Here is a 13,488-nt window from a genome sequence, read left to right as displayed (position 1 = left end):
AGCCTCTTTCAACACTCTCTTCTCTACCCATCCTGGACTGTATAACAAATTGCCTACACTGCTTGTGCATAAATACCTTCAATTCTTTTGTATTCTTCTCTTTTACTTCATCTGCATAACAAAAAGCCCTAATTCTGGATGATGATCAAGCCTCTCCTTTTATGTTCCTATACCTTTGTTGCCAGGCGACGGTAGAGAATAAAAACAGCATAAACATGTTGATGTTTTACACATTAATAGTCTTCAGCCACAGCTGGACTTTTAAACAACACTTAGAAATTTTTGGCCATTTCCCTCTACCTTTCCTCAAAGGGACGTCATCCTGCTTCTCAATCCCCTAACCCATTCCCATTCATTCATTTATGAACTCAAACATTTGCATTAAATTTCTACCATGAAATGTATATTTTTATGGGACCTGGATAAAAAAGTGGCCAAGATATTATGATCTCTGCTATCAAGAAGCTTATATTCAAGTCAGAAAAATAGAAAATAAAAAAAAACAAAAAAAAAAACCAAAAAACAAAATAACTACAGTTTTTGGCTTTATAGACCAAATAGATAGAATGCTCTGAAAGAATTACACATTTAGATGGGGAATGGGAGGTGGAGGTAGCATTTTTATATAATCCAATTAGAACACCATAACATAGATATTTAAGTTGGAACTGAATTGAAAAGTTAGCCTTAAGAGCTACAAGAAGATGCCTCAGTTAATAGAGCACATCGTGGCCTCGAGTTTGTAAAGACACAGTATTCTAGAAGCTGTTAGAATTTCAGTGCATCCAGACCATGGAGAAATTCTGATGTAGAAATTAATCATGACATAGAAAATAGGGTGATTAATTCACACACCCTGTAAAAGAAAGAAAGAAGGAGAAAGGAAGAGAGGAAGGGAGGGATTGAGGGAGGAAGGAGGGAAAAGAGAAACACATGTTAGCAATTTAAGGAAATAAAATGTCTTATTGGCTTATTAAATAGCTCATGGAATTTTTAGAAGGTGGAGAAAATAAGCTTGAAGGCCACACAAAAGACACTATGCCCAAACTACACTGTAGGACTGTGCCAATGAAGAACCCCTCTCATTGCTTCTACCTCTCTTGTCATCTTGGGCACTGGTGCCTGATTCTTTCTCATCATTGGTCCTAAAACTAAACAGATTCCTGGTGGCACCTATTTCCCCATGTTGACCTCTTATGAATTGAAGTGTGTTGTAGACATGCTTAGTTAGTAGACACTAGTTTACAAGTCTGTGCCTTTGATGCAAAGGAGTCCAGAAAAGCCAACACCTGGCTTCTACCTTGGACTGAAGGAACTCAACTAGTAAGACACTTCCCAAACATAAGAAATGTGATTGGCAGCTAGGTACCATGGTGTGGTTATGCTGTGAAACATGAAACCCCCAAATCTCAGAAACTTACAATGAAAGTTCATCTCTTGCTCCTGTTCTAAATATAGTCTATGAGTTTTCTCATTCCCTGCTTCTTGTGTCATCTCTTTCTGGGATGTAGGTTGAAAAGCAACCCCTTTCTTGTGGTGGAAGCTCAATCAAAAAGCTACAGTATTCCATGCAATCATATGTAAAGCTCTAGCTTACTAAATGTTATGGCTATTCATAGCATTTGACCAAATTAAGTCTCATGGCAAATTAAAAAAAAAAAAAAGGAATGAGGAAATGTACTTCTCCAATTGCAGTGCTGAGTAACAAAGAGAGGAGAAGTAAATACTTGTGAACAATAATATATTAAAATAACCTACCCTCTTAGCCACAAATATTTCCTTTTCCTCTGCACAGAAAACACACCCAAAGGAAGACATTCTAAATGTCTTATCTAATTATGGCATCAGACTGTAAATTCATCATCATGATAATCTCTAATTTATTTCTAAATGATGGAACTCCTCCAACTCACACATCCATCATAAAATGGTAGAATATTCACCAAAAAGCATTACCATTTAAAAAGAGAATAATGAGAGACACACAGCAATCAATCACTGGCCCAACAATATCTGAAATTCTTAGTAACTGAGCATGTTCTGCAAATAGTTTTTGGTTCTGTCCACTGGGAGTAATTCCTCAGTTCATTTTTCTCCATGGGTCTAAACCTTGCCTTCTGGGAAATGTTTCCTTTTGATTAGTCTCCTTGGCAACATGTGATGAGTTTTCTTTTCCTTTCCAATAGAAATTGGAAGCCAAAAGTTCATTTTACATACTGAATAGTCACAAACTCTTTTGATAGAGGCTAGCAGTGATTTTAAAAGTACAAATGTCTCAAAAATGGGATTGAATTTTTCTTTTTACCAATTTGATAATAATCAGCTCACTATTCTGATAGACATACAAATAGTTATTTTGGAGACAGGTTTTTCTCCCTAGATTAATTATAGATATTTTCAGTATACCTGACCTTCATTGGATCACACTCCTAGCTTAATCTTTTCTGAACTGTTTCACTCAATTAAAAGGATTTACAAGAGGCCACGCAATAATAAATAAAATACATTAAGTTATCTACCTCAAGATTTTCACAGAGTAAAACCATGCTTATGACCTGTGCTTTCCCTTAATCATGTGTCTTAATAGCTATGTCCATGATTTGGCCTTTGACCTAAGGATGCATTTTAATGAGGTTTTGGGTCTCAAAACATTTCTCAATTTTGTATTTACGGTTTACAGAAGAGCATCCATTATATTTCCTATCCCTACGAGTCTCAAATACTCAAAACTTTAATTTCCTTATCTTCTTATAGACCAAAAACACAATTTTATTATGCACATTATCTGCCTTCCAAATTATCACAGTTGATATTTTTTTTCCCCTAACTGCAATATGGGCATTATTTTTCCAGTCTCTAATAACAGTTTGGGAGGATTTTTTTCTGGTCCCAAAGTCAATATTACATATAATAAATTTTTATTTTAAGGGTACAACACCTCCTGGTGACAATATTTGTATAGTTAGTTTTGATAATCTACATTGTGTATCAAACAGCCCCAAAACCTCAGTGGCCAACAACACAGATATATTTTTCACTACTTTTTCATTTATTCTGTGTGATAGCTATTCCTCTGCTCTCATCTGTCGGCAGATTTGAGTCTTCTACATTTGTCTTCTAGTTCTATAGTCTAGGGTGAATCTAGAACATGACATTTCTCTAACTAGAGGGGAAAAGCAAGAGAGGCTAAGCAGAAAGCATGCCACTGTGTTTATTCCTCCTGCTCAGATATGGCATATAACAGTTCTACTCACACAGTGTTGGCAAAAGCTAGTACCTTGGCTAATGGGATGAAAAAATAATTACTAATTGATAAGTTAGCAGGGAAAGAGAAAAGGTGAAAAAATATTTGTAAACTGTAGTACATCTTACCACAGAGTGAAGGTAAAAACAACCAATTTCTCAGGGGCTATAATAATTAGAATTTAAATAAACAAAGAAGAGTCAGAGAGGAGGAAGTCAGCTAATGAGATAACAGGACTATCAAGAGAATATGAAATCATATGCACAAATAAGAAAGCGGTTAAATCAATGAAAAAAAAAATAGCTACCTCTGTCAAGAGCCACTAAGAGATTAAGTTGAGACTGGAAAGATATCTATAGATTGAGGCAACATGAAGACCATTGGTGGATAAGATAGGAAAAATTTTGGTAGAGCAGAAGAGCTAGTTCCAGGTCAAAAATATATGTTAAGGACAAAAGAGGAGATTGCGGTTTGATAAATCATACCCTTCTCTTCTCTACCAATTTCAGAATCAAATGATAAATAAATACACATAGGAGTAAGAACTATTGTGATCAAAATAACAAATTTATAACTAGTAAAGTTGAAGGGGAGACTAGAGCTAGACCTGTGGCCAACATATACTTCCTTACATTTTCTTTTTCTTATAAAGCATAGGATATATCCACAGGGTAGATTGAATTTGCAGAATAGACTTCATTTATTCATCCATGAGTAAGAAAAAATGGTTTCCTCATCTCTTCAACAATTTCAAACCTTTACATAGAGAAATTTGCTTTCAGCGGTCTTTAAATGGCAGATCTTGAGATTCATTTCCAACACATTTTCTACATAGAGAGCATGAACACATCTCTCCTCTAGGTGGGTATGGTGGAGACTATTGTCTTCCAGTATTACATTTCCTTTATAACTATAGAAGTGTACCTCCTCCCCACTGAATTATAGCAAGACAAATGGATGTCTAGCTAGAGACCAAATTGTCCAGTTTTCTTGCTTCTGGTATGGTCCAGATTAAGTAACAAATAAAATGATATGAAAAAATTTCAGATCATAGTCTTAAAAAACAAAGTATCCTATCAACAACTTTTCTTTCTCTCTGCTTGGGTTCAGAGAGATGGAAATAAAGAGCACATCAGAGATGGAAATTATATGTCAAGGATAGCAGAGCCACTCCACCATCCTGAATCTCTGGACCATCATTTAGATTAAACACCTAAACACTCTAGAAGCTTTATATCCCCATGTACTCTTGCATGAAAGATAACTTCATTTTCTCTTAAGTGACTATGTTGGGGGGCCTAATTGTTATAGGAACTTATGCTGCATTATTCTTAATTTCTTAATTTGAAATTTAGCAATTTTGTGCTGCCATAATGAAAATCTCAAAAGCATTGGCTTCTCAGGCAGTCTGTGGTAGTAGTTTTTAAACCTGGTGACCCTTATTATGTCATGAAAAAATATTTGGTCAGCTGCAGTAAAGTGGAAGGCAAACCATATGCTCTTTAAATCTATAAGCAGTTCAAAAAAGGTAAGTGTGTTGTGCTCTGTGACTTCAACTTGTTACTTTTAGCAAGAGCCTGAAAGAGACTAATGAAGACAGACAAGAATTATCCAGGTTACAGAGACAAAATGGAACATTTTTCTCCCAAAGGACATTTTCTTGTTCTGTGGTTTTGCAATTTGAATTACTGTTAAGTCTAGAGTTTTAGTACCTAATAATATTAAAAAAATACTAGTTTTCCTGTATAGCTACTTAAAAAAATATAGAAGTACTTTCCAGAGCTTTTTTCTAATACATCTCACTAAGATTTCTCAGATATGGCGGCAAAGATCATATTAAGGTGTTTTTTCCCAGCTGAGACCTTGTTTTTTTTTCAATTAAATAACCTCATGCATTCACCTAACAATGTAAATAAATAAAAGCATGAATGATTAAAATAATAACTACATAATAGACATGAAAGAATCTTCAGACGGCAAGCCAAAAGCCAAGGAAGATAATGGCCAAATTAGATAAGAACCAAAGTCTAACCAAGGAACTTCTTCATTGCCAATTAGGAAAGTCTTTATAATTTACACCCAGCAGGAGTTCATCACTGTTATGAAATTGTGAAAGCTCTGCATTGTCAATATTCTGTTTTGTTTATACTGAGTATTGTGTGTGTGTGTGTGTGTGTGTGTGTGTGTGTGTGTGTGTGTGTCTATAGACTGACTCTTGAATGAGAAGTAATTCATCTATTAATGTATATGTCATTGGACATTGAAGAGTAACATCTGGACTCAACAGAAAGCACTACAAAATACCCAGAGATGGTGGACCCAGAGATGGTGCAGGATGGAACTTTGTACCACCTTTGTGAGAGAGGTGTAGGGGACGATAACACAATAATAACTGAGTGGCTAGAGGAGAAGAATCTGCTAATCATTCCCTAACCTCCATTCACCCATCTGTTAACCTGCCCTCCCTTTGATTTCAAGCCATAAAATCCAAATACAAAGAAAATTTCTCAGCTTGCCTTGTGGTTAAGTGACCACAGTCTCAACTGTATTGAGAGTGGAAGGGGTATGTGCAACATACAGGTTACATCTTCAAAAGGAAAGTTACTTTCCATCCATTTCCTCTTTTCTCCTTCTTGCCTGCTAGGAAATGGTGACAACTGGAACAGACACTTTACATCACAACATGGAAGCCAGGTGTTGGAGATAATAGATGTTCAGCCAGCATGCTTAATATCCTTGAACGTTCTGCCCAACTCTAAGCCAAAAACCAAAAGAGAAATCAACTTCTGTTAGAGCCAGCGAGAGTTTGCAGGATTTTTGTTTTGTTTTTGTTTTACAGGAATTTAATTCATATTCTTAATTCAGTAAGCCATCCATGTACATTCTGTTCCTTTACCCAAAATCACTAATAGCGTATATCATTTGTTTCACATAGAAAATGGAGGAAGATGAGAAGTATAATAAAAAGTATGTTTAGTGTGAACTAAGAATATTCTTCTTCTTTAGCTTAGGTGTAGAAGTAGATGCTGGTTATATAACAGCACCATGAAGAGTTTGTGAAAGAAGAGGAGTAAAGAAATAAGGCATATTTAGAGTCATTAGAAAATACTTTTTTTTTTTTTTTGTCTTTTTTCCTTTTCTAGGCCTACTTCCACGGTATATGGAGGTTCCCTGGCGAGGGGTCAAATTGGAGCTGTAGCCACCGGCCCAGGCCACAGCCACAGCAATGGCAGATCTGAGCCTCATCTGCGACCTACACCACAGCCCAGGGCAATGCCGGATCCTTAACCCACTGAGTGAGGCCAGGGATCGAACCCACAACCTCATGGTTCCTAGTTGGACTTGTTAACCACTGAGCCATGACGGGAACTCCAGAAAATACTTTTAAACAAGATAGGCTAAACAGTGTTTGTAGTCCTGTTATTTTATGGATTCTGATTGATTACACCATAGAACAGAAGATAAAAGTATAAAAACTTTAGGATTTGGTTGTTCCATCCTAGATACGCCAAGTCAAATTTGTTCAGAAGAGTTAAGTAAGGGTCAAAAAGTTTTTCTTCTTTTTCTTCCAAATGATACAAAGGACAGTGTCAAATGGAAAGAAAGGAAAAAATTCTGCTGACTCAGAGATCCTGAATTTCAAAAATAAAATTTAAGTTTTACTGACACAGGAAGCCATTGCTAACAGGCAAGATTTGGAAAGTGATATTTAAGTAGCTAGAAAAACTTAAACTGAGAAGAGACATAACCCACCTAATGCCAGGTTGAGTTTGAGTCATTGTGGGGACACAGCCAGCTTCTGGGCAAGAATCAACCAGCCATAGCCAGAATGGCTACCCCAACTTCCCTGCTTAGAAGATTGAAGCTGTCCTTGATCAGTAAGTGCAGTTACAAATAATGGTATGAAAATAAAAGAGAATTGCATAAGTATACAAGTGAATGGTACTAATAATTTACATTATAACAGTATATAGACATAATGGTAAGTTCGGAATCATTGAGATACAATGGATGTGCTACATTTATTTTTCTATGTCTTTGAAACTTTTAGGAGAACCAAAGATTTTAAATCTTTGATGTAATAAATCGAGTGCCAATTTAAATACAAGAAGCACTGAGGGTTTCATTTTACAAAAAATTAGGCAGTATGCTGATGGAACTGAACAGATAAGAGTTATGATATAGTAGACAGATGGAAAAGAGAAGAGAGATGTCTTTACAAAGACCAGAAAGAATAGGCTCAGTTGCACATGTGGAAGACTTGGGCTTTGAGAAAGTGAGCCACTTTCTCACCATCACTATTTAGTGAGAATGAAGAAAATATGGTTGCAGCTGCAGGTTGATGTATAAATTTGGTGATAGAAAGATGAATGAGTCCCATTGGATGGCTTCAATTTTCTTAGTGGAGTGTGAGGTCAAGTAATTATTTTGAAAGGAAAAGGAGAGGGGGAGACATATGTAAGTTAAGAAGAGAGAAAAATCATGGTCAGAAGATGAACCAACAAATTTTCTGGTAAAAATAGTTTGGTGTTTAATAAGTATTAAGTTACCAATTGAGTTCATGGTTATGTAATTAAAATGAAATCAGGCAACCTTTCCCAAAAGCATTCTTCAATAGCATTAAGCAGTATGAATACAATCATAAAGGAGATTCTTGAACTGAACCGATGTATGTTTCCTACCAGCTACATGTGAGTGAAGTCTAAGGAAACTAGGGAGTTGAGAGTACTTTCCATATTATACTATGGGGTAAGAAAGGAAGTGAAACAAGGAGGGGGCTGATAGATGGTGAAAAAATGGGTGGAATCCATGGACTGATTCAGAGGTCTTGTTCAGATTGAAAAACTGTACTGTTAAGTGAAATGTCAGATCTTGCTCTTCTGGTAAACATCAAGTACCTCCTCCACAATTCTCACTTTCTAATGATGACCTTTATTCCTATCCCTCTGGGAAAAAGAAAGTCAGAAGAGAGAGTTCACAAATCTCTCCCAGCTATCACCACCACATCTCCTAGCTACATATCTGGCTCTCCACATATATCCTGTGAGTTCCCTCCTATTACCAGGGATAAACATTTCAAAATCCCACCCAAAGCCAAGCCCTTCACTTTTGCACTGGACCCCATAACTGGTATGCTGCTTTTCCTTTCTCTCTAGCATCATTACTTCTACCTTCTGACTTGAAACAACCACCAGCCAAAATTATGCTATTATTTCTCATATCAAAAAGTATTTTTAAAATCGTTACTTCATATCCCCTTCCAGTTGCCAACACTTTTTTTTGTTTGTTTTCCCTTTAAAATTCTTTAAAATTAGCCCCTATATCCACCATTCCCAATTTGTTTCTTCTCTTCACTTGAACCCAGTCCAATTATACTTTTATGCTGGTTACTCCACATTAATAGCAACTATTATCTTCAATGTCACCAGCAACCTCCAGAGTCTCAAAATTCTAATGTAAAATTTAAAATTTTCTTCCTAATATATCACTGTAATAAGTGCTCCATTTTTTTTTCACTAACTCATATCTGCAATTTTTTCTTCCCTTGACTTCTATGATACATGTCTATTTTGGTTGTTCTTGTTTCCTCATAGTCAACTTTCCCCTAGTCTCCTTTAACGGTTTCTCTTAATCTTCCACAGCTTCTAAAATATTGGCAGATCATGAAGCACCATCTCAGTCTCCATTATTCCTTCATCTATACTCTATTCCTTGCTTATCTCAGCCAACCAAATAATCTTAAATGACATTAACTGGCTGACTAGACCTACATTTGTCTCTCCAAGCTAGATTTCCCTCATCAACTTAGATCTCATACATGCTACTTGACATCTCCATTTAGATGTCTATTAGATACGTAAGGTTTACCCCTCCTTGGAAAACCCCTAGTTTTCTACTGCAGTAACTGAAATTTTGAAATCGTGGTGTCGACCTGTATGCATCTATTTTTTGATATCTCACTTGCATCAATATATCACCTCTCTTAACTTTAAAGTTTTAAAATATCTAATCATTTCTTACATCTATTGTACTATGACAACCTTAGTTCAGTCTAATTTCATCTTTCATTGAATTATGTAAGAAGCTTCTGTTTTCCCCACTTTCTACCCTTAACTTTATATAGTCTATAATCTACTGCATATAAAATGGTGACTTTAATATATGTTATATCCTGTAATTCTTACAGCCCTTCAATAGTTTTCCATTTTAATCAAAGTAAGGCCCAAAGTCCTTACAGTGGGCTCCAAGGCCCTATATGATTGAGCCCCCTTCCATCAATCTGGACTTTGAGATACTCACTAGTATAAGGAATTTTGTTTTATTTCATTTAAAGGCCTTATCTTGCCTTGATTCATGCTGAAGCACTAGGTGCAGTAGCAATTTTATGGTTGAAATTAGCCATTAACCATGCAAAAAAAAAAAAAAGGCATTTTTTCTCACTCCTAGAATAAGATTTAATCTGTTTCATTAGGAAAAATAACATCATCAAGCATAATCTATAGTGATTATGATCTACAAGCATGATCATACAGACACATTAAGCACATTATAACCTGGAATCTGATTAAGAGACCAAAACATATGCTATCATTTTTTACATCAAAATTATTATTTATTTTGACCTCTAATCCTCTTTCAGCTACCAACATACTACTCTGCCTTCTCCTTATCTGCCTTCCTTTTTCTTGAACCACTTTTATCTCCTTACTTTCATTCTTAGAAGAAAAAATGCCTTGCTGGATACCCTATTTTTGCTCAATGACTCCTCCATTTTTCTTGTTTCTTCAAATATTTGACTCTATCAATAACTTTTTATTTTACTCTGTGAATTCAGTCTCTCTTTCTTCTTGCTCTTGTTTTCAGCTTCTATATGTCCACAAGATTATTCCATCCTGAAAAATAAAACAAAATTCCATTGACCCTATTTACCCTATAGCTTTCCAATATCATTCTTTTTCCTTTCACTCCTGAGGTTCTTGAAAGATTTTTTTTGCTTATATCACAACCATTTCTGGAGTTCCCTTCATAGCACAGTGGTTTACGAATCTGACTAGGAACCATGAGGTTGTGGGTTCGGTCCCTGCCCTTGCTCAGTGGGTTAAGGATCCGGTGTTGCCATGAGCTGTGGTATAGGTTGCAGACACGGCTCGGATCTGGCGCTGCTGTGGCTCTGGCGTAGGCTGGTGGCTGCAGCTCCGATTCAACCCCTAGCCTGGGAACCTCCATATGCCTTGGGAGAGGCCCAAGAAATAGCAAAAAGACAAAAAAAAAAAAAAAAAAAAAAGCAACCATTTCTTAATTGTCTTTGGTTCTCTAACACTTTACTAGAACTGCTTTGGAAAAAGATCACCAATTATCATCATTATACTCTTATTGATGAATGCAGCAGAAAATGTGTGTGTGTGTGCATGTGTGTGTGTCTTATCTTCTGCTTGTGGCATTGATCATTTCCTTTTTCTTGAAATCTTTCCTCTACTAAGACTTCCATAACACTACCATCTTCTGACTCTCTGTTCCTCTAAATTTCCTCGCAGTTACCTGTGTCACCTCCACTCTTAGGACTTGATACATTCACCTTGCTTGATCCCTTAAACCAAAGCATCCTGATGTTCACTCTTGATCTAACGTATCACTGAAACCTGGTAATAGAGTGTCATATCATCCGGCCTCACATAGCCTCCAGGTCAAACTGAGAACTGTTATGATGATGTTTCCAGGCCATATTCTATCAAGCCAGAGGGTCTACATGATGTTTGGCAAATAGTCAATGGTATTCTGAAGATCATAGTGGGTCTCAGAGCATTCATCAACAAACTTAGTAGCAATTTAATCCTATTGGCCACAGGCCAAAGTGATTTGTTATTGTTAAAAAATACATGCCAACACACAGTGGTGCCTTGGAGACCTCCAGGGCAAGTGAGAGGGTTCTTGGAGGGTGAAAAGTTGGTTGTCATGGAAACACCTTAGTCCTTAGAAACAGAGAAAGCAATTTTCTTCTTTTGAAGGTTTAAGAACTGCTTCCCTACACATAGAAGGACAATAAAAATATGATAGGGCTTCAATATTTCTGGGTCTATGTCAGAGGGGATGATGTCCGTATTCCAAACAGCTTAGGAAGATTTTCATGGAAATAGGCCTTAGGCAAAAAATCAAACCAGTGAAGTTTCAAAAAAAGAAAAATTACAGATAAAACTCCTCCATAGCCAGCCATTAAGTCCCCCCAAATGAATTAAAAAACAAAGCAACATTAACAATACCCAATTTTCATCCAGCCCTGCCTGGTGTCACCTTCCTCCTCAGACCTGCAGTGCAGAGGAGAGGGTCAGCCCTGAATAGGGAGGGTCCTGTAACGACCACCTGGGGTGAGTGGGGGTGTTGGGACCACACTTTCACTTTTGGCCCCAGCCAGCCTTTGCCATCTTCTCACCAGCTGTTTGCCATTGGAATTCAGTTGCTTAAGCCAAACTCAGTTATTCACCACAAATCCCTAGCTCTTGTTCCTGGAAGGTTGCCCACCTCCTGCACTGCTCTCTCCATCTTTTCTCTGCTCAGAAGTATTTTCTCCATTCTTTAAGGATACAATCAGGTCTTGTCATTTCCTAGAAGACTTTCCCAACTACAACTGCTTTTGCTGACTTGAGGAATTCATATGGCTCTGTAAATACCATTTGATCTCAACAAAGATAGTCATCTATTTCTCTGTGTGTTTGTGTGTGTTTTAACCTATGCTATTATCTTTCTCATTAGAGTTAGCTTCTTTGAAGGTCAGATTGGGTCATAATCATCTTGGTCTTCACTTCAGTCTGTTGCACAGAGTAGCTTCGGAGTCAATGCTTATTCAAGGCAGAAGCATAAAAACCCAAACTGGAGTTCCTGTCGTGGTGCAGTGGTTAACGAATCTGACTAGGAACCATGAGGTTGCAGGTTCGATCCCTGCCCTTGCTCAGTGGGTTAAGGATCTGGCGTTGCCGTGAGCTGTGGTGTAGGTAGCAGATGCGGCTCGGAACCTGCATTGCTGTGGCTCTGGCATAGGCTGGCAGCTACAGCTCCAATTCGACCCCTAGCCTGGGAACCTCCATATGCCGCAGGAGCAGCCCAAGAAATGGCAAAAAGACAAAAAAAAATAAAAAACAAACAAAAAAACCAAACTATAAATTAATAACAACAAATGTGACACAGTGAAATCACATTTTTCTTAGTAGAAATTTCTGTTTCTGATGATAATTCTCAAGACACAGTTTACCATGGCTGTTTATAATTTACTTCCTACTCCATATGTTCTACTCAAGATTTATAGTTTATAGGCTGTGTATTCATCATTCATGTGAACATTTTTACCTGTGGCCTCTTTTTAAATTTTTTATGATAATCTGAACATGTGGACCAAAGAACAATTTTTGTAAGTGGAGTAATTGTAGTGATAAATCCTGACGAATTCAAAATCCTTAAATTACACATGGAGAGTATCTAGCAATATGTGTTTTTTCTTTGTTTCTGCTTCTTTATGGTAATTGCCTTGAATAAAATATAGTACTTATTATAGCAGTATAGAATTATATTGCTTTGAAAAAACACATGTTACAGAAGTATTTATACTGGGAACATCGCACTTTGTAGGTATGCTCTGTTTTCTGACCTCAGTGGTTCTGTTGCAGTTTAACTGGGGACCACTGGCACATCAGCAAGTATGCACACAGCATATATCTTTAATTTTCTCCTTACCCTCACTTGAATGTGGCCACCCTGAAGATTTGGAATTTCTGGGATGTTTCAGAATCCATAAAGCATTCTAGATCATATCAAACAACTCTTTACTGTCTGTTATGTTCAGCCAGTGTTTGGAACTATTCCAGCAGTATTAAATGAAATTAAATATTTTCAGCCAAAAATTATGCTTGAGTAATATTTCTGATAGAAACTTTGCTGGGTGGGTCTCAAGTTTAAAAGAGGGAAAGGGATATTCTTAGTGTTTATGACTGGCTGAGAAAGATTTCAAGGCTCTTAGGATGGAAGCTTACATAAAATAGAGAACATGACTAAAAGCCATCAGTCAATACAGAGCCATTTTCATTTTCATGAAAACTATACTTATGGCTATATTCAGTAGAGAAAATTCAAATTGAAAAAAGCCAGCCTTGTACTTTTTACTATTAGCTGGACTTTATTGTTGTTGATATGAATTTTTTTGGAAACAGCAAAGAGGAGTCAATTTTCACAGCTAATACAGATAATGTCAAAAATAT

This window comes from Sus scrofa, chromosome 8 (assembly GCF_000003025.6).
Source record: "Sus scrofa isolate TJ Tabasco breed Duroc chromosome 8, Sscrofa11.1, whole genome shotgun sequence".
Lineage (NCBI taxonomy): Eukaryota > Metazoa > Chordata > Mammalia > Artiodactyla > Suidae > Sus > Sus scrofa.
The sequence above is the reverse complement of the archived record's forward strand: the minus strand, read 5'-3'. Positions refer to the sequence as shown.